The sequence below is a fragment of the Lissotriton helveticus genome, chromosome 10 (assembly GCF_964261635.1).
Source record: "Lissotriton helveticus chromosome 10, aLisHel1.1, whole genome shotgun sequence".
Classification (NCBI taxonomy): domain Eukaryota; kingdom Metazoa; phylum Chordata; class Amphibia; order Caudata; family Salamandridae; genus Lissotriton; species Lissotriton helveticus.
The window spans coordinates 1,212,283,011-1,212,304,285 of NC_136071.1; the positions used below are offsets into that span (position 1 = coordinate 1,212,283,011).

Sequence of the window (21,275 nt, forward strand, 5' to 3'; positions counted from 1 at the left end):
TTGATTGTTTGATTGAGTAGAGAGGGGTCCTTTGCAAAGGATAATTTCACTTGTTTGTGATCCATTCAGTGCCAGAAGGACAGGGGGTTAGAGATAGAGAGGGAAAGAGAGTGGGAGCGAGAGAGAGAAAAAGAAAAACATAGAGAGAGGGAGAGAGTAAGAGAGATAGACATAGGGAGAGAAAAAAGAAAGTGAGAGAGATGGAGAGAGAAAGAATAGAAAAATGGAGAGAGAGAGAATGAAAAGAGGAATGGAGAGAGAGAGAGGGAGAGACTGCTAATCTCTTTTATGTGTGGCTCTCAACATCAACAGTGCCACTGTTTTAATTACCGCTGGTGGTAGCCAGGCTGGGAGTCTGCTGGTCCACCCATTGTAAGTCTGCTTTGATTACAAACTCAGGGGCATATTATCAAGAACAGGCAATAAAATTATCGCTGCTTTATTGGCAGGAAACTGCCGCTAAATCAGCGATAATGGGCCTAATAATATGCCCTTGTGAATTCCCATAGAAGCCCAGGTTAACACCAGAACCTGGGCTGCTATGGGAATTTACAAGGACATATTATCAAGCCCATTATCGCCGCTTTAGCGGCAGTTTCCTGCCGATAAAGTGGCACTAATTTTATGCCCCTGAGTGACTGCTCATGCACAGTGAGTGTAATCACTGCAGTTGGGAGTCTCTGTCACTTAGTGGAGAAGCGTGGCTCAGTGGTTAGAGGCGGCAGACCCGGAAGCTGAGATCGGCCGTGGACCAGGGTTTGATTCCCCGCCTCGGCGGGTCTCGGGCTCAAAAATTCCACGGACTCGACAATTCTCGCTCCGGTGCCTACTCGACTCACGGGGTCCCACTCTGCGACTCTGGGCAATAGCTTGCTTAATCTCCACTACGGCCCCTCGCGGCGGGATGCCTGGCTTTCACCTTGTGGATACCCTGCTGGGGTATCTCACAGGGGAATACCAGGACGGGTTCCCTAAGCAAGCGCTTAGATACCGTGTCGGTGATTTGCGCTATATAAATACATGTACATTTACATTTACATTTACTGCAGGATATGTTGCTTCCAGCGCATGTGCATGGTTGAGTGTGGCTTGTGGTCAGCATCAGGCAGCGCTTGCCAGCTTGCTCTTTGAATGGAGCATCGGTCATGGTAGCTGAGCCGCAGTGGAGTTAGCAGGTGCTGTGACACTGAAGCGCAAGACTACATAATAGCTGGACACTAGTTGTCACACTCTGCAGCCACAATGAGTTGACTTGTCACCAGTTTTGATGTTCACCCCAATGTCATCAGCAAAGAGCAGAGGAGGCTGTGATTTCAATGCCCTCTTGGGTCTGTTGTATTATCAAGCGGTAACTGTGCTTCCCTAAGGCTGGGCAACTCAGCACCTCACTGAGGCAGGCTCAGATGAAGGAGCTTCTATTGGGTTTATGAAGCACCACAGGTGGTACCTCCCCTTGGATAGCTGTGTCTCATGCTTTTGTAACATCATTGAACCTCTACTTACAGCTGCAACCCATGCCATCCGCCTGCAACAATATGCAGTTAAGGTGGACTCTAATGGACCTCATGTTAAGAAAGTGTTGACGCCATCTTATCAGATAATCTAAGACTCAGCACCTGTGCAGGACGGGAGATGGTGTTAATCTCAAGAACATATGAGTCAATGTCCCCAACAGATACCAGTGTGGCAGCAAATAAATCAGCATTGTTGATTGAATAAACCTACAACAAGGCTTTAACCCATGAAGGTTTATCTACTAATAAAGTGCGATACAGAAGCCACAATTAATAGTTAGTCAAAATGCATGATAAATCAATACAGGCAATTAGCATGAGGCTGAGACAAATGCAGAGAAGGACATGAAGGTAAATTCTCAGAGTAAACTACTCTACGTCAAAACCAGGAGACAGACAAGCGTGGGTCCAATCCCTAAAGTCAGGGCAAACCAGACAAAGCTCACATCCAAATAATAATAATAATAATCCGCATTTGTAAAGCGCACAATCACCCGTAAGGGTCTCTAGGCGCTGGGGGCCATCGGAAGATTAAGCAAGCTATTGCCAAGAGTCACATGATGCTGGGCTAACCTGCCGCTGGTACCGAATATCAAACCGTGATCCCTAGATTCCAGAGACAGTCGTCCTAGCCGTGGCGTCACACCTCCAAAACAACTATTTGTGGAACAAATTTCACAATGAAAATCACACTGTTAGCATAAGGTGACAAATAGAATACAAAATGTAATGCTGTATCATTTAACACCATCTCAACACCAACCCCTAATTGAATATTACCTAATGCAACGAGATGTCTCAGTACAAATCAAGTTCCAAACTGTAAAGGGCACTGCAGGAGTACAGGCAGTAGGAGCCTTGAAATGAAGTAAATTCTTCCTCCGGCATTCTTAAATAACAGCATGTCAACGCATGATGCACATTTTGTCACATGTGATGAGAGAAGAAATGAAAACACACATCATGGCTGCTTTAGAATTCAAGATGGAGTTTAGGCCTAGTTTGCACCTAGTTCTGACAAGCACAGCAAAATATAGTTTTGCCAAGTGCAGTGTATTTCTTTTAGCGCAGAATTATAATGTTAGGCACACATTTACTTAAATCAAAATCATTGCTCTCAACAGTAAAGCTTTGATCACTAGAACAACAAGCTGATAACGTATTCAATAAGGATCACATCTTCGAGTCAGTAAAACTTTGCTGTGTACAATACAAAGCTAATTGTGTGTAAGTTATCAACTGTGACAATACACCAGAACAACATGACACCTATTTGATTTTTATACGTTGGGCTCTGGTGGATTTTCTACCACAAAACTGAGTGCAGAATATTGGCCTGCAAAAATATCAAGTCAGGACAGCGTCTGCAGCTGTAATGTCAAGGTAAGTACATTGGTAAGTGAAGATATCAGTGCTGCACTGCACTGTGTGATGGAGTCAGGGCATAAATGTGGCACACGTAACAATATATGGTGTATTCCTGTCATTTCTCTGCACTGGCACACAATGTCCTGGCTGGCACCAATGAAGGCGCCCTTGCCCCATGGTGCAAGGGTGCCTGTGTGTTGAGCAGGGACTCTCCCGGCACAAAAACATTCCCCTGAGGAATTTTCCTCTTTCTGTGTGTGCTGCCGAGTACAGCACACATTAAAGATGAAGCCACGGGGGGATACACAGATATTTCTCCTTGTTTCGCCTCACCCTGGAAGGAGTGGCAGTTCTGGTGTATTCCCAGGTCTACTAGTATTGGTAAACCTCGGAATGCTTCAAAATCCATGGGTGGATACTTGGGAACAACCACTCATCCACCCATGGAACCCCTTTCTCAGGGCAGAGTAATGCAACGCATCGATTTGAGTTGCGTCGCTTTGGATTTATGGTGCCACTCAGGGCCATGGAAGGTGGCCTTGCATGGCTTGATGAATCCCACCTATAAATGACATGGCCCTTGCTCCCACTTGAGTGGCCCAAGGGTGATTAGAACCCTTATAAATCTCCCCTTAATAATTTTACCTCCACACTGATGTGCCTTGATGATATATATGTTGTCAAGATACTTAGGGGCTGATGAGGATGGGGCGAACACAGCCACCATAGGTTGTCCGTGGCAGTTTCCCTGCCATCCTATGCAGCTTTTACGCCCGCCATATTTTGATGGCCGGCGCGGTGCAGACGGGTGGAAATCCCAACTGTCATGAACCCCACGGGCTCCTTGAGCCCACCGATGCGGTGGAGGCCGCCCAATCCCTAAAATGGTGGCGCTGCACACCAGGCACAGCTGTTTGGATTAGGATGATCCCTCCCTGTCAGTCTATCCATGGAGGTTCACCAGCCTGGTAACAAGCCCCCCGACACCCCAGAGCCTTTTGTTTTGGTGTGGGGGGCACCTATGTTGCCCCCAAATAGATCCCTGTACCAAGTGACAGGTAATGCCCGCCATCCAAATTAGGCCCATAGATGTGAAGTTAGGAATAGTAAATCTAAATACACACTTATATATGCCTAACTTGATGATGCAGTGCTATCCAATATTCTACACTTGATATTGTTGCGGAACGATAATTTGTCACTCAGTATTGTGAGATACAACTATCCCAGTCCTGAAAGTCTCAGAGGGTCCCTTGTCTCCCCATTAGATATTCCTTGGTGTTGAGTTCGGGCCTAAGGAGGATGATGTAGATTTTGGGGATGAAGATACAGCCCAGTAATCCAGCACTGGAAGTCAGGATGGCGAAGATCTCCACGGCCACCATGTACCTGCCCTTGGTGCTCATGTATGCCGGGATGAAGGAGACCCAGACGCTGCAGAACACCAGCATGCTGAAGGTGATAAACTGGGCCTCGTTGAAAGTAGCCGGCAACTTTCTAGCTATGGAGGCGACAGCAAAACTCAGGAGAGCCAAGAATCCCATATAACCAACCGCAGCATAGAAGGCAACAGCAGAGCCCTCGTTGCATTGTAAGATCATCTTCCCAGTTTCTGATGTGGTGTCAATGTCTGGGAATGGGGCAGAGCTGAGGAGCCACACAACACATATCACCACCTCCCCCAGTGAGCAGAAGAGCACCAAAAGTCTGGACACTCGTGGGTCCACCCACTTTCTGAGCTTGCTGCCCGGCTTTGTGGCGTTGAAGGCGATGATCACTGTGATAGTTTTGGCTAAAACTGAAGAAACAGCAATAGTGAAAATGATCCCAAAGGCAGTTTGCCGGAGGTGACAGGAGGTCTTTGAAGGACGTCCAATAAACAGAAGACAGCAGAGGAAGGACAGCAGGAGGGAGACGAGGAGGATGTAGCTGAGATCCCTGTTATTGGCTTTAACCAGAGGTGTGTTCCTGTATTTAATAAAGACTCCCAGCACTCCAGCAGTGAGGAGGGAGAAGAAACTTGTAATGGAGGATAATGCAACTCCCAGCTGATCCTCATAGGCCAAGAACTCTATCACCCGTGGAATACAGGCATCTCTCTTCTGATTGGACCACTGATCTTCAGGGCATGCTAAGCAGTTTGCCATATCTGCAGGAAAAGAAAATTGTTCTGTATTACAGAAGATGCTTTCATGTTGGGAGAGATGAGTGGAATGTGACACATTATAGTTATTTTGACATATCCTATGGCTAGATGTGTACCTGTGTGCGGGTGTACTGTCTGTGGAACATGCCCACTGGGCCCTGCAAGTCATTAGTAAAAAGCATATTGACCCGGCATCTTCAGAGAGTTGTCCTGAAGGACAGGCAGGGGATCAACTGGAAGCTTGCAGGAGCACCCTACAACCCTTGAATATCTTATTAAATTCATCACAAACCTAGGAGTAGTACTAACATATTTTTGATGTGATTGGCTGAAAGCGTGTGGCTACACTCATCCTGTCTACATACATGTATGTATTAGTCTTCAATGTGTCCTGCACATAGGCAACAGGAAGATGCTGCTTTTTACAGAGGCAATTCCTCAGCTAATAAAAGAATATCTTTAGAGAAGGGATCATCTAGCAGCACCTGTAATGTAGGGGTCTGGCCCCTGCCTGGAAAAAGTCTCCTTATTGAATTTACCCTGGTGATGCTGGTTGGGCATGCAGCCCCTTATGCTACATGATGTGAATTTCTCAATGTTGTAATCTAATCTCCTGATCTTACATAAGTCTCATTAACTTCAAGACCCCTCCTCTGCAGTATAGACACAATCTTGAAATGTCTCCCCTCTCTGTTCTTGCATCCCAATACCTCCATGCACAGCTCTTTGCTCTCTAATTAAGGTTTCCACTGTCAAATTCTGAACTATAAATAGATAAATATCACACCGTAAACAACAAAATAGTATTTAGGCTGTGAGGAAATGTACACTTGCAATCCATAGATTTGTTGCCAGAATGTTGTCTTCTCAAACACAAGTGGACTTTCTAAACCATATCAGCATTGTAATTTGACTGACTTGTGCTATTCTTATTGTTCTTCTGTTGCTGTCAGACCGCCTCAGGTCGGGGACGCCTTCGGTGAGTGTTACAGAGAGGAATGAATCTTGATCAGCTGGGCTGCTTTGACCTCAGATTTGAGAGTCCACGACTCTCATTTAGACTCTGATTGCATGTGTAGGTCTGAACTCCAATCCCAGTGCAAGCACATGTTTGTGGGATAGTTATCACACCCTCAAAGTTTTCTTCTGATAATTTAAGACTTGACGTTTAAGTTTAGATCTAAAGTCTATCTTTAGACCTGACATCAACGTTTAGACCTCAATTCTACGTTTAGACCTGAAGTCTAAATCTACATCTGAATTCAAACGTAAGACCTTAAGTCTGAGGCAAATGTTTCATTTTTTTTTGCATAGGGCAGCGCCACAAGCCTTCTGGCTGTGCTGCTCTGAAGCAAAAGATAAGGGGAGGAATGCACCGTATCTACAAGATGTAGCACATTCCTGTCCTTTCTGTCAGCGCTGGCACACAACCTGCAGCCACGCACCAATGCATGCACCCTTTCACAATGGTGTAAGGGAGTCTGTGTTGTTGGCATGATCATTTTTGAGCAGGAAGGGACATCAAAGGGGACATTGTTACCGTTCTATGTATGCTTTGGAATATAGTACACATGAAAAGAGGGAAAAAAGAGGAATGAACACATTTTTCCTTGTTACATCTGCTTTGTGAAGTCATTGGCTTTGACACTGACTCAGATTTACGCTATGTTGTAAATCTGAGGCAGTGTCAACACCCACAACACCACCCATGGAACGTCCCTTTCAGGCAGAGTAAGGCATTGCCTTAATGCACATTTACAAGGCTATGAAAAGCCACACAGTGGCATTGTAAATATGTCCCTAAATTTAGATCTAAAGTCTATCTTTAGACGGGAAGTTTAATGCAGCCGGGCCACATATGTGAAGAGGACTTTGATTGCCATTTAAGATGTTCCGTAAATGACCTTCCAGTTACATGTCCGCAACTTAGGAGCTCTCATCTTTGACCTTTAAACTGAATATCTGTGCCCTGAGTGTGCACGGTAATGCACTGTGCTGCAGAAAGTGAGATATGTCCCTGAGTGTGCACAGTACCATACTGTGCTGCAGACACCAACATCTGTGCAATCAGTGTACAATGTACTGTACTGTTCTATGCCTGAGTGTCTACAGTAGTGTAGAGTAGTGCAGAAACTGAGATCTGTGGCCTGAGTGAGTAAGATACTTTACTCTACTGAAAAAAATGATGTATGAGCCCTGAGTGTGCAAGGTACTGTACCGTAATGCAGAAAAGAGTGTGTGTGGTAGAAAAGGGGCACTATCCTGAATATCCTGGGGCAAATAATTTGTACAGGTCGTACACTCCCTCCTTTTGCCTTCTTCAAGCATGATGCTCCCATTTACATTCAGAGAAGGGCACCCAAGGGGTCTATTTCATAAACTGCACTTTGTAGTACATAAAGTAGTACTACTGTAGTACTCCTTCTTTCCTACACATTGCAGGTCAAAAACCTTCAGTTCAAAATCTCCACCACCAGCTGTTGTATATTTTACATGCATGTGTTTCCTCCTAAGGGCCCGATTATGATGCAAGCAGAAACGGCTCCGACCATTGGTTGGAGTCCTTCAGACCGCATCATAATCGGCTGGTTGGATTCCTTTCCAACCGATCAATGTTGATAGGGTCGGTCAGAAAGGAATCTAAATCGAATTTCCGAATGACCTCTGACGGACTCAGAGACACCGTTTGCCATTCGGAAGCCTTCAGTAATCCCTCGGTCGGCTCTTTCCAGCCGAGGGATTACGATGGCCAATTCCCCCAGCCTTTCTGTGCTGGCCTTTTTGACACAGAAAGGCTTTGGAAATCTGACTTTGAAGGCCCCCAGCAGGACCCCCATGGGTGCAAGGCCGCAAAATGGTAGCCTAGAGGGCACTTATCGTGACCCTCTCTTGATCCCTGTACCAGGTGACAGGCACTTTGAGGTGCCTGCCTCTTGGTTGCAGGGATGAACTGCACCTCTGCTCTTTGCAATGAAAGCATGCATTCCGTTCAGAATGCATGCTCCCATTGTAAACAACAGGATTGTGACCGACCCTACTTGCGGGGCGGGAACCGAAGACGGGAGGTCATTCGGTTCCAGTCCCCAACTGATGTCAGATGGACTCCGGCCCGTCCGACATCAGAATTGGGCCCTTTGTATTGAATGTAAAAGGGAACCTGGGAGCGGTGCAAAAATAGGGAATAACTGCAGGTAAAATGGGAGTAGTTTAGGGAGGAGCAAGGAGGGGTTTAGGATGAGGTAAGGAGAAGTTTATTAATGAACATGCTAATACCAGCAACCACCCACAAATAAATAAGACCATTGTTATTCACAAATGAAATGCCTAAGGTTACTACTGCCCTAGTGGTGACACAACAGGGTCCTACTGCCCTAAAGTGACAAAACAGTAGCAAATGGGGGCAAGGCTAAGATGGCCGTCAGGAATGACGCATTTTGAGGAGCTCTGTTCATGGCCTGGCCCATCATCCTGGATATACAAGCCCCCCTCCACAATGTGGCCCCAGAGTGGCAGGCATCTGTAAGCACAGTGGAGGGGGCCACTGAAACAGGCAAAAGCAGGATCCAAATTAGCAAGGAGAGAGGCCAAGACAAAAGGTGGTGACCAATGTACAAAGTGTGGGGGCCCGGTTGGGTGCCTGTGCCACTTAAAGAACCCTGATTGGTCTAGGAGGACAGTGGAGGCTGGGGGGACCCTGAGATGTGGGGCTCTGACTGAGTAAACAGCACAACAACATCCAGGTGGCTTGAGGGCCTGTGGGGCCCATGATTTGATGCAGACCACAGGAGGCCATCGAAGGAACCAACTGGAGCCCAGTAGACTCTGGGAAGTCAGGGAAGGACCCCCCCTGTAGTGCGACCGGCTGAAGAATGACCTCTAGAGAGGTTGTCAAAAAACGAGGAAAATAAAGAGGCACTTCTGAGCAATGTGAAGAGGCTCGCTCAGGTGGTGTCTACATGGGGGTACTGAAGGACCTGGATCGAGCACAGAGCAGCTCCCCTGAAGCACACTTGTTCCTCTTGCCTGTGAGCAGGAGGTGAGCTGCAAAAGAGGGGAGACACTGGGTATCATGAGAGCTGGAGCTGAGACTGATGCAGTGACGGGCTGTGGATCTAAGATGTATGAGGAGGGTGCTTGTGCCTTTGAGAGGGGCTGTGGGTTGATGTCCTTTTGGGGCGTGCACTGGAAACATTGCAGCTACATGGTTGGCCCCATTGGGGGTCAAGAAGGGAGGCCCTGGTTGGGGCAGAAGACCCACTCTTCCCTTGTGTAAGGTGGCCCTGAAGACGAAGTCTGACCAGACATCAGACCTCACACTGCAACCCACCCTGAATGATGGATGACCAAGGGATGCCCCAGAGACCTAGGGAGGCAGTCGCCCCAAAGCCAAGGAATATGGGTCCCATGTCAGACCCTCCGAGACTCCCATACAAGCAGGGGTGGATGTAGTCCACTGGAGAATGGACTAAAGAATCACACAGCCACTATCCAGCAATTAAGAATACCAAACTAGCCCCAGAAAAGAAGAAGAACGCATTTGCCTGGGATCTTGGTCTCCTGAGGACAGACAACAAGAAACGGGTGGAGAGAGTGGTTGGAACAGAACAAATCCGGGGAGAACTGGGGCCCCGGGTTAAGGGCAGCGATTCAGAATTCCAGGCCCTTCTCCAAACAGTTGCCCAACTTTAGGAAAATGACAAAGACGCAGAAGGACGTCCAAGACAGAACAATGTGAGAAGAGTTGGAGTCCCAGAGTTAAAGTTGGAGGCATGCATGTTTGTGGACGACTGTCTCCCCAAGGAGGTTCTCAAAGGCAAAGCAGCCAAAATGCTGATGATTAAACAAGCCAAACCATCTCAATCAATAGTGGCATTGCCGTACAACTTCCACAACAGGGAGCGTATCCTGCATTTGGCACGGACACACAGACCCTGGCAAATGGATGATGCCAAAGTGAATGTTTATCCCAACTATGGCAATGCCATCCAAAAACAACAAAATAATTGCTGTGGGGTAAAGCAACACCTCCACACAACCGTAAATACTCTTTTTCCACACGATTGCGGAAGCCTGGGAGTGGGGTTGCCACCACCTCCCGGATCGAGGCAAACAATATACTAATCAAAGGGGGTGGGGGCAAAAATCGAGGCAGAGAAGACCTTGGGGAGCAGCGTTTGCTCCAATAAGATCCCAGGCAGAGGCGGAATGAGTGAATGTGGTTGCGGACATCCGGGAGCTACAGATTTTGGGGGCCAAGTAACAAAAAGGAGGCCTTGATGAAGGACTCAGAAGAGAATGAAAGCGACTATCGGGGCTCAAGGGAATGCTCAGTCAGACTTGGAAAAATTTCTGACTGACCAATTACGATAGATTGTAACCATTCGGACTTGATCTTTGCAACTTGGTTCAGACCGGCATTCGTAGAAACCAAGTTGGTCGGAGCCGAATTGGACAGGACTGCATTTCTGATCAATGTATTATAAGTAACTGAAAATAAAATTGCTAGGTTGTTTCTTTTCTTTAATGCTATTTAACAATTATTATGTATTAATATTACATTTGGAAATGGTGAATAACCAAATGTAGGAAATTCACAAATGAGAAAATCCACACATTGAAATGTACTCTTACACTTTGTAGTAAATGTATTCATTTTGGCTTTTAACAATTTTCAAGTGTAAATTTACTACATGGGGCCTTATTTTGATGTCAGGAGGAATGCATTCCGCCCAACACTGACTCGGTCCTGGGAATGATAGACACCTGGTCAGCGGTCCCACTTCCGTAATTAGGACGCAACTGAACACTGTTCTGTCAAATTATAACATTTCACTATGGGAGTATGCATTATGGCCGTAAACCAGGCCATAATGCATGCTCCCATGGGAAATGGGAGGTGTGGTTCATCCTTGCACCCCGTGTCAAGCACCTACGGGTGCCTGCCATTGGATGCAGGGAGCAACAGGGGGGCACCATCGGTGCCCTCTTTGTGCCCCAACAGGAGTCTGCACACCCAGGGAGCCCCATTGTGGGCCTACAAACATTTCTGATATGGTTTCCATGTTGGACAGGCCGGCATGATAACCTTGCTGAAAACTGTGCATCGTACTCTCAAAACCCTTGAGATTACTGTCTGTCTTCATACTGGCTCTCGGAAGACATGACCCTTGACCTCACCAGGTAGGTTGCTCCCCCTCTGCACAAAACTGCCTGTGCCTCCCTGCCCCAGCTACCCCTGCTGAGGAAGTTCTAGGCCCTCCACCACCCACAGGCTACCACCTGCGCCTCATCCCTGGTGGCTAGTGGTAGGCCGTAGGTAGGTTTGTTCATCCTCCGCTTTATTGTTTTATTGTATTGCCTGCATTTCATTGTTGTGTCTGTGACTGATGTCTGTCTTCCCCCACTGCCTGTTCGTGGTCCGTGTCCTTTTTCCTCCCTCTGTTCCCCTTGCTGTCCCTGTGTCTCTCAGCACGGTGTTTCTTTCAGTACCGCTCGCTGCCCCGTGTCTCTGCCAGGTTTTTTATTCTCTACTCCCCACTGCCCGTTCCTATCTGCCCATTCTGCCTTCTGTTCTTAGCTGCCCCTGTATTTCTGTACTCTGTATTCTGCCTCTGTTCCACTTGTTTTTTGTGCCCTTCTGCCCTCTGTTCCACTTGTTTTTTTGTTCCTTTCTGCCCTTTGTGCCACTCGTTTTTCCCTCGTTTTTTGTGCCTTTCTGCCCTCTGTTCCACTCGTTTTTCCCTCATTTTTTGTGCTTTTCTGCCTTCTGTTAAACTCGCTTTTCCCTCGTTTTTTGTGCCCTTCTGCCCTCTGTTCCACTCGTTTTTATTGTGCCCTTCTGCCCTCTGTGCCATTTGTTTTTCCCTCGTTTTTTTGCCTTTCTGCCCTCTGTTCCACTCGTTATTCCCTCGTTTTTTTTGCCTTTCTGCCCTCTGTTCCACTCTTTTTCCCCCTCATTTGAGTGCCCTTCTGCCCTCTGTTCCACTCGTTTTTTTGGCCCTTCTGCCCTCTGTGCCAATCGTTTTTCCCTCGTTTTTGTGCCCTTCTGTGCTCTGTTCCACTCGTTTTTTTGTGCCCTTCTGCCCTCTGTGCCATTTGTTTTTCCCTCGTTTTTGTGCCTTTCTCCCCTCTGTTCCACTCGTTTTTCCCACGTTTTTTGTGCCCTTCTGCCCTATGTGCCACTTGTTTTTCCCTAATTTTTTGTGCCTTTCTGCCCTCTGTTCCACTTGTTTTTCCCCTCATGTTTTGTGCCTTTCTGCCCTCTGTTCCACTCATTTTTCCCTTGTTTTTTGTGCCCTTCTATCCTCTGTTCCACTAAATTTTTTGTTCGCTTCTGCCCTCGGTGCCACTCGTTTTTCCCTTGTTTTTTGTGCCCTTCTACCCTCTGTTCCTCTCGTTTTTCCCTCGTTTTTGTGCCCTTCTGCCTTCTGTTCCACTCGTTTTTTTGTGCCCTTCTGCCCTCTGTGCCACTTGTTTTTCACTTGTTTTTTCTGCCCTTCGGCCTTCTGTTCCACTTGTTTTTTTGTGCCCTTCTGCCCTCTGTGCCACTTGTTTTTCCCTCGTTTTTTGTCTTTCTACCCTCTGTTCCACTCGTTATTCACTCATTTTTTTTGCCTTTCTGCCCTCTGTTCCACTCATTTTCCCCTCATTTTTGTGCCCTTCTGCCCTCTGTTCCACTCATTTTTTCCTCATTTTTGTGCCCTTCTGCCCTCTGTGCCACTTGTTTTTCCCTCGTTTTTGTGTCTTCCTGCCCTCTGTTTCACTAGTTTTTCCTTCATTTTTTGTGCCTTTCCGCCCTCTTTTCCACTCATTTTTGACTTGTTTATTGTGCCCTTCTGCCCTCTGTGCCACTTGTTTTTCCCTTGTTTTTTATGACTTTCTGCCCTCTGTTCCACTCGTTTTTCCCTTGTTTTTTGTACCCTTCTGCCTTCTGTTCCAGTTGTTTTCTTGTGCCCTTCTGCCCTCTGTGCCACTTGTTTTTCACTCATTTTTGTGCCTTTCTGCCCTCTGTTCCACTCGTTTTTTGTGCCCTTCTGCCCTTTGTTCCACTCGTTTTTCCCTCATTTTTTGTGCCTTTCTGCCCTCTGATCCACTTGTTTTTCCCTCATGTTTTGTGCCTTTCTGCCCTCTGTTCCACTCGTTTTTCCCTTGTTTTTTGTGCCCTTCTGCCCTCTGTTCCACTCATTTTTTGTGCCCTTCTGCCCTCTGTGCCACTTGTTTTTCCCTCGTTTTTTGTGCCTTTCTAGACTCTGTTCCACTCGTTACTCCCTCGTTTTTTGTGCCTTTCTGCCCTCTGTTCCACTAATTTTTCCCTCATTTTTGTGCCCTTCTGCCCTCTGTTCCATTCATTTTTTGTGCCCTTCTGCCCTCTGTGCCACTCGTTTTACCCTCGTTTTTGTGCCTTTCTGCTCTCAGTTCCACTCATTTTTTCCTCGTTTTTTGTGCCCTTCTGCCCTCTGTGCCACTCGTTTTCCCCTTGTTTTTGTGTCTTTCTGCCCTCTGTTCCACTCGTTTTTCCCTAATTTTTTGTGCTTTTCTGCTTTCTGTTCCACTAGTTTTTCACTTGGTTTTTTTGTGCCCTTCTGCCCTCTGTGCCACTTGTTTTTTATGACTTTATGCCCTCTGTTCCACTCATTTTTCCCTCATTTTTGTGCCCTTCTGCCCTCTGTCCACTCATTTTTTGTGCCCTTCTGTCCTCTGTGCCACTCGTTTTTCCCTTGTTTTTTGTGCCCTTCTGCCCTCTGTGCCACTTGTTTTTCCCTCGTTTTTGTGCCCTTTTGCCTTCTGTTCCACTTGTTTTTTTTGTGCCCTTCTGCCCTCTGTGCCACTTGTTTTTCCCTCGTTTTTTGTGCCTTTCTGCTCTCTGTTCCACTCGTTGATCCCTCGTTTTTTGTGCCTTTCTGCCCTCTGTTCCACTAGTGTTTCCCTCATTTTTGTGCCCTTCTGTACACTCAGACATGAGTCCCTTGCTCATTGCACCATCAGGATTCAAGCAAGCCGGGCCGAAGACGGCTGTAATGCCAGAAACCGGTCCCCGGAAGCTTGTTTCCTTCCCAGTGTAAGAATTGGCTTTTGTAGTCTAGTCTGCCCTGTTCCCATGATGCACTGGGCCAGGGACAGACTAATTTGCATACAGCCAGGTTCTGAAACTGGGATGGTGCAATGAGCTAAAAAACGGTGTTGGATCTAGCCCTGTTCTCTTGACTGGGTGAGAGTATTCTGCTTAATTCAGAGACTCTGTCCCTCACCACCCCTTGTTGTAAATATTTTTGTCCACCCTAAGCGTGGAAGGGTACACTCAGACATGAGTCCCTTGCTCATTGCACCATCAGGATTCAAGCAAGCCGGGCCGAAGACGGCTGTAATGCCAGAAACCGGTCCCCGGAAGCTTGTTTCCTTCCCAGTGTAAGAATTGGCTTTTGTAGTCTGGTCTGCCCTGTTCCCATGATGCACTGGGCCAGGGACAGACTAATTTGCATACAGCCAGGTTCTGAAACTGGGATGGTGCAATGAGCTAAAAAACGGTGTTGGATCTAGCCCTGATCTCTTGACTGGGTGAGAGTATTCTGCTTAATTCAGAGACTCTGTCCCTCACCACCCCTTGTTGTAAATATTTGTGTCCACCCTAAGCGTGGAAGGGTACACTCAGACATGAGTCCCTTGCTCATTGCACCATCAGGATTCAAGCAAGCCGGGCCGAAGACGGCTGTAATGCCAGAAACCGGTCCCCGGAAGCTTGTTTCCTTCCCAGTGTAAGAATTGGCTTTTGTAGTCTGGTCTGCCCTGTTCCCATGATGCACTGGGCCAGGGACAGACTAATTTGCATACAGCCAGGTTCTGAAACTGGGATGGTGCAATGAGCCAAAAAACGGTGTTGGATCTAGCCCTGATCTCTTGACTGGGTGAGAGTATTCTGCTTAATTCAGAGACTCTGTCCCTCACCACCCCTTGTTGTAAATACTTCTGCCCTCTGTGCCACTCGTTTTTTGTGCCCTTCTGCCCTCTGTGCCACTCGTTTTTCCCTTGTATTTGTGTCTTTCTGCCCTCTGTTCCACTCTTTTTCACCCATTTTTTGTGCCTTTCTGCCCTCTGTTCCACTAGTTTTTCACTTGTTTTTTTTGCCCGTCTGCCCTCTGTGCCACTTGTTTTTCCCTAGTTTTTTTGCCTTTCTGCTCTCTGTTCCACATGTTTGTCCCTCATTTTTGTGCCTTTCTGCCTTCTGTTAAACTCGCTTTTCCCTCGTTTTTTGTGCCCTTCTGCCCTCTGTTCCACTCGTTTTTATTGTGCCCTTCTGCCCTCTGTGCCATTTGTTTTTCCCTCGTTTTTTTGCCTTTCTGCCCTCTGTTCCACTCGTTATTCCCTCGTTTTTTTTGCCTTTCTGCCCTCTGTTCCACTCTTTTTCCCCCTCATTTGAGTGCCCTTCTGCCCTCTGTTCCACTCGTTTTTTTGGCCCTTCTGCCCTCTGTGCCAATCGTTTTTCCCTCGTTTTTGTGCCCTTCTGTGCTCTGTTCCACTCGTTTTTTTGTGCCCTTCTGCCCTCTGTGCCATTTGTTTTTCCCTCGTTTTTGTGCCTTTCTCCCCTCTGTTCCACTCGTTTTTCCCACGTTTTTTGTGCCCTTCTGCCCTATGTGCCACTTGTTTTTCCCTAATTTTTTGTGCCTTTCTGCCCTCTTGTCGTGTTTTGGCAGCTCCTGAGTTAGCGTTTAGCACAGCTACATGGTTTTTTCTGTTAACTTGACCAAAACGAACGGGGGCCATTTTGAATCCCTCCGACTTCCGTTTCCTATGAACACGCTGCCTCGTGGTCAGTGTGCCCTTTCGTCCTTTCTCGATATCCATGGTCACTAGTCTGCTCGGCAACAGGCTATTTTTAGTACTGGTCAAGCGCACATGCGCATTACGTACCAATTGGTCACTCTTCAGGAATGTTCATACTAACTGACCAGTGCTGTTGAAGCTCCTCCCACACGTTGGCTGTGTTCCAAAAATGACCTTATATGTACCTAAAATGTGTAACTTGTAACCGCCTATCTTTTTATTACTATTAAACTGTATAAAAGAGGTCGCGCACCAATGTTCGGTGTGCTACTTCTTACATTACCGAAGGGTGCTGTGGGAATGTATCACCACCCCATGGGGTCTTAATAAACTTGTCTTTTACCTTTTCCAGTGTCCGTGCCAACTTCTATACTAAGGTGTTCGAGAGTTTAGCAGAGTATGTAGGCCTGATTTGAACGCAATACCACAATTGGCGACCACGAAGGGACTCATCGGCGACTCGGATGCCCGAAGGAGAGGTCGTGACGAAGGTTAGGAAACTCGCCATGGACGCGATCGCTGCCATTGAGTGACCCGAGTCCCGGCACCCACGGTGTGTTTTCCCTTCCTTCCGATCTGACCTTCCAGGTGGCGCCGGTCCTCGACTGAGATTCTGATCTTGGATTGTCGTGATGTGCCGTTTTGGCTGATTTGACCACAGAACTTGGCAGTTGGACTTTGGACGTTTGAAAATATTTGGTAAGCTTTTGAGTGGTGAAGTAGTCTACTGACACTTACTGTGGCTTTTTGAAACTTTGAATTTGAATTTGAATTTGTTAGCTAACGTTTGAATCTTTGAATTTGAATTTGAATATGTGAAGTGCACCTCACATAGGCAGGCATGTAGGGATATTTCTCTGATTTATTTGATTTGAACAGTGCACCGTGTTAGGTGGCATTTTTTTTGTAGTATCACGTTTTCGTGGTACTTTTTGAAACATGCCTGTTTTTAGCACACTCCGTAGGATGTGCTGTTCTGAAAATGGTACCAATTATCGATTAAGTGCAAAACAGCCGGCTCCCCCAGAGGGGACTCCAAATCGTGAAATGTATGTCAAATTCGGTATTCCACCCATAATGTATAGTACATTATGGCATAAGTATACTAAAACTGATCGTGAATTACAGTGGCCACTATATGGGTCGTTTGACCTTCGAAAGGTACAGTATGTAGAGCAGTGTTTGTTTCAGCGAAGGTCTAGACAAGATATGTTTGATTGTGTGCGTATGTGGGAGAAAGAGGTGCGTGAACGAGCGAAGCGTGAGGAAGCCTTGGCGGAGAAAGTGCAGCGGAAGGCTGCACATGACAAAGCTTTACAGCTACAGGAGAAGGAATTACAGGAAAAGAAAGAGAGGGAGAGACGAGAACGAAATTTACAGGTTAATGGTCAATTCCCTATCAGGCGTCCTCTTTATCCGGTCCTTACTAATGAAATAGATGATTTTTCCTTACTAGATCGTTGTCCGCCTCCGTACGTCGTACCTACGGCTCCGAACGAGGACTCGGACGAGGATAGTGATCGAACACAGCGTACCAGGTTATATACGGAACGAGCTGCGGAATTGCGCTCAATTGCGCGAAAGCTAAATATTAATACTGTTACTGTTTCTGATGTTACTAAACAAATGGAACAGTGGTCTGATAAGGAACGACTGTATTTTTTAGATCATTTTGGAGATGAAGTTGTTGAGCGGTATAGAAAATATTCTCTCGAGTTAGAACCAAAGGAGATATCCAAGGATCGTGAGAATTTTCGTAAAGGTCTTTTTGTTCTTTCAGATGCGGACGACTTCTTCAAGCGTTTGCTTGAACTGCGTAATGAGACGACACGGCTACGGGAGTTGGAAAAGTCGAAGAATTCGTCTACGTCCGGAGTGACGGGGATATCCAAAGAATGCCCTATCTTTGAAACAGATAAGATCGCTGCGATTAATGTTAGACCTATGCGAGAAGCTGCGCCTTTATATGTCCCTCATAAAGGGGATGGCACAGATGATGATAAAGGATCCAAAGACGCGAAAGGGTATTTTGTATATAATTGGGTTTATACGCCTTGGAATAGAGCAGATGTCATGGCGCTTAAGAATGCTTTACCTGATCCCCGTAAAAACCCTGCGGCTTTTTATGAAAATGTTGAAAGTGCAATTTCTTCATGTATCATGACGTTAGTTGATATTGATCTATTTTTCGGGTTGATATTGCCCCCCGATATGTGGAGAGCGATTCGTAGGTTTGATGACCTCACGACTCTCGGGGCCACTTGGAAAGATCTTGTTCAGGCTGATTTAAATAGAGAACCAGCATGTAAGCCGTGTCAATTAATATTAGACCTTCCAGGGGCCATACTAACAAAACTAAAGACTCTTGCTCCTGCTAAAAAGATTGATTGGACTATATTAGCCTCTTGTAAGCAGAAAGCGGATGAATCAGTTTCTGATTTTTTCTCTCGCTTCGAGGAAGCGTTCCATGATTACAGTGGTCAATTATTGACAGAAGATACTGGCAGGCACTTATTCGTTGATAAGTACGTGGCTAATCTCCTACCGGAGATTGCGAAACGATTGAAAGCGAGTGAAAGTTCATGGACCACAGCAACCCCTGCTTCTTTATTGACTATGGCTCAATATTATGAAAGACAGGAATTGGAGGCGAAAGAAAGTAGTGAAAAGAAGGCGAAGGAATTGAAAACGAAGGTAATGTTAGCTCAGGTTCAGGCTACGAGAGGAAACAGTAGAGGAGGGCGAGGATCATATAGTAATGCTCCTCCCCCTCGTTCTGACATTTCTGTGAATCAATGTGCATACTGCAAACAGTTTGGGCATTGGATTGCAGACTGTCCGGTGTTTCGAGAGCAGCGTAATTTGAGGGGACGAGGAAGTGGAAGGTCTAGGAATTATTATGGCTGGTCAAGAGGAGGTTCTGGCACGAATGATCGTGGAGGATATGGAGCAAGGGGTCGTGGTCAGTCTGATTATAATACGTTTGATAATCGCAATCAATATCAGATAAATGAGGGTGGTCCTGCTGAACTACAGGATGAGCATTACGCATAGGATTGCGTAGGATGGGGTGTGGAATCGGTTGAGGTACCAGTTGATCAGAGGGGTCCATACATAGAAGCACATGTTCTGGGTTCTACTGATCAATTTCTGGTCGATACAGGAGCTACTCGTAGCGCTTTGTCCAAACACTTGGTTCCAAGGGCTCCCCTGTCTGGCGAGGTAATTACAGCAATAGGGTTCGATGGAACACCTACTTCTAGCCCATTGTCTCAACCAGTTGCATTTCATGTTGATAAATTTGCTGCCCCATGTCCCTTTTTGTTGTCTCCAAATACACCAGATAATATTATTGGACTCGATATGTTAAAACACTTTCGAGCTACTATTCGCTGTGCCCCAGAAGGAGTGCGAGTTGTGTTGAATGAGAATTACCCGGAATTAGAGCGAGTGTGTTTTGTCCATGAATCTGAAGTTCTGGCCTCCTTACCGAAAACGTTGTGGGCCACTTCCGATACGGATGTAGGGCAGATGCTAATCCCTCCAGTACGTATTACTGTAAAGGAGGGAGTGTCTCTACCACGTGTCCCACAATATAAGATTTCCAGAGAAGGAGAACTTGCTTTGATGAACATTGTGAACGATTTGATTTTGGCAGGAGTAGTTGAGGAAGTCCCCTACAATGTTTGCAATAGCCCAATTTTACCGATTCTTAAAAGAGATACAGATGCCAAGGTTTACCGTTTCATTATTGATTTGAGGGAAATAAACAAGATAGTAGTGCCTCAGTACCCGGTGGTGTCTGACATCACCACGTTGCTTACGTTGGTCCCATCGACGGCAACTACTTTTACAGTCATCGATTTGAAGAATGCCTTCTTTTCGATCCCTGTACATCCTGACAGTCGATATCTATTCGGCTTTACATTAAATAATAAATCGTACAGATTCTGTCGAATTCCTCAAGGCTATACTGAAAGTCCTAGCATTTATAGTCAGGCATTAAAAAGACAGCTTGATTCTTTTGACTTACAAGAGGGAGTGGTTCTCATTCAATATGTAGACGATATTTTACTAGCTGCAGACACGCCAGAACAATGTGAGAAGAGTACCTTTTCTTTGCTTTCCTTCCTGGCCAAACATAATCATAAGGTTTCGAAGAAAAAGCTACAATATTGTAGACCAAAGGTGACCTACCTCGGTCATCTTTTGTCTAAGGAGGGCCGTGCATTGACACCAGATCGAATTCAAGCAATCCTAGATACTCCAGTCCCTCGCACTCAGAAGGATGTTCGCGCCTTTATAGGTTTGACGTCTTTTTGTAGGCAATGGATACTGGGTTTTTCACATGTCGTTAAACCTTTGTTGGCATTATTGTCTAAAGATACACCGATTCGCATTGAATGGACGGATGAATGTCAGAATGCTTTTGAGCAATTGAGACAAGCTCTTTGTTCTGCACCAGTGTTGGGTACACCTGATTACACGAAGATCTTTACATTATATGTACACGAGAAGGATGGGTGCGCATTGTCAATGTTAGTGCAGACACACGGAGACAAACAGAGGCCTTGTGCATACTTCTCGGCGGTACTCGACCCTGTGGCTCGAGGATTGCCCGGATGTTTTCGAGCCGTTGCAGCAACAGCAGTTGCGATACGACAAAGTGAGGGAATAGTTTTGTCACACAAATTGTTGGTGCTAGTTCCCCATGCGGTAGATGCGTTACTGAATCAAACAAGAACGCAGCATCTAACCAGTGCCCGTTTGACAGGATATGAGTTAACATTGTTGGCGCCGCACATCACACTAAAGCGATGTGCGACACTAAATCCTGCTACTTTACTGCCGGATCCTGTTGCTGAGACCCAGAAGGAAGAACAACATGATTGTGTTTTTCTGACTGAGGAGCAGACAAAGGGTCGTATCGACTTACAGGATACGCCATTTCCAGATGTAGATGGGGAACTGTGGGTTGATGGATCGTGCGTGAGGTTACCAGATGGTACGACTTCCGCAGCTTATGCGATCACGACACTTAAGACTGTGGTAGAAGCAGCACGGATACCCCAAAAATCGGCTCAAGCGGCTGAGTTGATAGCCTTAACGAAGGCATGTGAGTTAAGTGCTGGACTGTGTGTGAACATTTACACGGATAGTCGTTACGCTTTTGGAGTAGTGCATGATTTTGGCCTACTTTGGAAGGAACGAGGATTCCTGACTTCACACGGAGTACACATCATGCATGGAGAATTGGTACGCGATCTCCTGAATGCACTGTTATGCCCAAAGAAAGTTGCAATAGTCAAGTGCAGTGCACATAAAAAGGTGACGGACAAAATAGGACAGGGCAATGCTTTTGCAGATCGCATTGCGAGAGAGACCGCTATGCTGCAAAATAATTTCCCCATGTATGTGGTAAAGTCACA

The 21,275-nt window shown here is 46.4% G+C and overlaps 1 pseudogene; it reads right to left on the reverse strand.

Moving 5' to 3' along the window:
- Positions 1 to 4,123: 4,123 nt before the first annotated feature.
- The window catches only part of LOC144784218 (vomeronasal type-2 receptor 26-like), a 62,509-nt pseudogene continuing 45,357 nt past the window's right edge, over positions 4,124 to 21,275 (reverse strand).